Genomic DNA, 3,296 nt, shown 5'->3' on the forward strand with positions numbered 1-3,296 from the left:
AAAGGGTTCCTGGCAAAAAACACCTTTACCCCAATTTTTTTTTTTTTTTTTTTTTTTTTTTGAACCAGTCACTTTTATTGAATAGCTTTGGACAGTAAAGAGACGGGGATGACATGCAATAAATTGCCCAAAACTGGGACTTGAACCCGGGACAATCACCTCAAGAACTGTAGCCCCTATTGCCTGGTGCATGTGGTCTACCATCTGAGCCACGCAGACCCACGGCCCCAAGGTTTTTAAGATCTCAAAATCATTTTTTAAAATGTATTTATGAATGGATGTTTTGCGAACTCTGTGTTTTATACTTTTCCAAAGAAATGCGTGTCAAGTCAGGCATTTTAATCTGTTGGATTTTTGTGCAGAGAACCAATACACAACTACTTACAAGTGTCGCTTCAAGGATGGCAAATGTGACAACAGCATGCTTTGGTTTTGATGTATTTCTATGGGTGTATGACATTGCCACAAACAAGTGTGGCATAGTTGCTGTATAATTTCTGTCTTGTTTATTTATTTTTGTTACAGGTAAAGAAATTTTAAGAAAGGATTACATTTTTAAGAGAACGTTTTTAGGAAAGACAATAGCTACATTTATTTCAAAACAATGTTGAGCTTTTTTGTACCTAACTAACAATCTGTTGTAATTTGCTTAAGTTAAAAAGGTCTATCGGTGGATGGGGCACCAAACATGGGGACCTAAATCCTCCTAAATCCGCCTCTGATTAGAGCCCACTTTACTGTTTGACTTAATAAACCAGTTTTTCTGTAAAGGCAGATTTATTTAAAAAGAAAAATACTATTATAATTATTGTTGCAGTTCTAAAACACAGACTCATTCATTTTTACAAAATAGTTGTTTTAGCTTGTAAAGTACACCTGCTTTTTTACTTAAAGGTGGTAAACTAGTTGTTTTGTACCCAGTTAATATTACTTTAATTTAAATTATAGGACCATATGATTTTCCTAGAATGCAATGTAAATCTGCAGAAACATGATCTAAACAAATCATACACCACAGTACTGATAATACAGTAGCTTTGCTTTCAAAACCACAGTGACATACAGGGCATTGCTTTAGCAGCAAGTAACTATAGTGAATACACCTTGTTGTAAAGGTTTTTGAACTTTGTCCACATAAGTCGTTTTTCTGAAACTTTTTTTCCTTTCTAAAAAGGATATGAACACAAGAACGACCTTTTAACTATGGAAAAATGGTTGTTTCTATTGTAGCAATATGAGATACACAGGAAAAAGAAGGCGTGGCATGTAGTACTGCCCCCTGGAAGTTGCTGCCCTGGGCAGTTGCCCATGTCGCCCATATCAGAAACCGCCACAGATCCACAGAATTAGAACATCTCACAGTAAAACAGGCTATCACTTCTCTGAATTTTATGAGCTAGAATGTCTGCAAAATACCAGTTATTATATGCAAATAGAAAGACAACAACCTTAGTGTCCAGAGTTTAAGAAAAAAAAAAAGTATTGCCAAATCTTGTCATGAAAGATATCATATTTCAAGTTCCTTTCATTCACTCCAAATATATTTGGAGGAGTTGCATGAACTCTCTTTGCACCTTAATGCCACCATTTAGTGACTGAGATGCTGAGAGTTCTGGAGACATCATAGTGGCGGGTGAGCAGTGGGTACATAAGCTTCACTGACAGCGCTAAGACTCTCCTCATGGTTCTGATTGGTTGTTTCTAGCTCCTCTGCCTGGAAGAAGGCAGGCGAGCTAGATTTTTTTTCTCTCAAATTTCTTACTTTGACGACACAATGACAATTTCAACAAATATCTAAATATATATATTATAAAAGTCACATACTCCAGCTTTAATTCATAGTTAATCATTTTTGTTTACCTTGTGCCAGCTTTTCTCAGAATACCACTAGTGGTACTTATAAAAACCACACATTCACTATACAGCAAGAGTTGTCTAAATAGCAGGTTGTGATGCAGTTCTGTTCAAATTACTCTACCAGCATCCTAGCAATATAGTACACAACAGTATTTGAAAGACTCCAATATCCCAGCTGCTATATGTCACAAGACTGCCTTTATAATATAGTGAGAGGATCTAAAAGGTTCACTGGAAATTCTCTGCCTATAGTTGCACTTTATATTGTGATGGTTAAATCTTTTCTCCTTTCTGTGTTTACAACATTTTCTGTTTAATCGTTTTAACATGAAGCCTAGTATCTTGTTTGTCATAACCAATTTGCTCTACAATGCAACAACAGCTCTTGTCCAATGCCCAGTGCATATATGCACCCCTTTATCGTGAGTGGGCCCCCTCCTTTAGGCTGACCCCTTCGCTCCCCAACCAACATGGATCAAACAGGTACAGTGGACGGATGGGACAGGCGATGGCTGGACGGATGGACGGACAGATGAATGAAAACAACTGATTTCATTAAGCGACACCAATAACTACTTTCCCCTATTTTACCATGGATATTGGGTTGACTAGTTTATCAATTTATGACTCATTTTGATCAATATCTGGACTTGATGAGTTATGTTTACAAATTCTATTACAGACCCCGTTCACTCTTCTTACTCCAACTTTTTCTTTCAAAGCACACAGTTCTTATTTGTGCCACGTAACATGTGGCCAGTGGATTAAAGTTATGACTTTATTTATTTATTGGCTACCTTTGATGACATGCAATAATTGCATTGTTCAATTTCTTAATTAGATATGTGATTTTGAATAAATTTGCCAGAAGAAGAACATAAATGCATTGTTGTCTACTTAAGAGTTTTTTTTAAAGTCATTGTTTGAAAATAATATATTCAGGACAAGTTTAATTGAGTTTATTTACCATGGACAGTTCAAGTTAAATACATGTGCCTGTTTTAGTTTTGTAAAATAAAAAATATTTTGATTTTATAAAACGTATAACTTTCTATTTTCTTTTTGTATTAACAGAAGTGATAACCATGGAGATACTAAAGCAGCAGTTAGTCCAGCAAGCAGAATATGGCAGCCAAAAGTGTCCTGCAGAAGATAGTGAAGGGAGCTGAATGGATCATTACAGCTTGCTGCTTAACTCCACTTTATATTATTGGACGTTTTACCCCTATTTAATGTACGCTATACATTTTTGTATTTGTATTTTTGAATAATTTTGAATCACTTCACTTACACTGGTGAGTTGGGGGATTCCAGAAAATTAGACATTACTTCATACTTTGCTCATTTATTATTATTATTATTAGTATTATTAAAATGAAAATAACTTGATTTTTTAAAAATAAAAAAACTTTTACAGGATGGGACTTACTGCAGTATTT

The sequence above is a fragment of the Poecilia latipinna genome, unplaced genomic scaffold, assembly GCF_001443285.1.
Source record: "Poecilia latipinna isolate Pla-1442-1.1 unplaced genomic scaffold, P_latipinna-1.0 Scaffold1125, whole genome shotgun sequence".
Taxonomy (NCBI): Eukaryota; Metazoa; Chordata; class Actinopteri; order Cyprinodontiformes; family Poeciliidae; genus Poecilia; species Poecilia latipinna.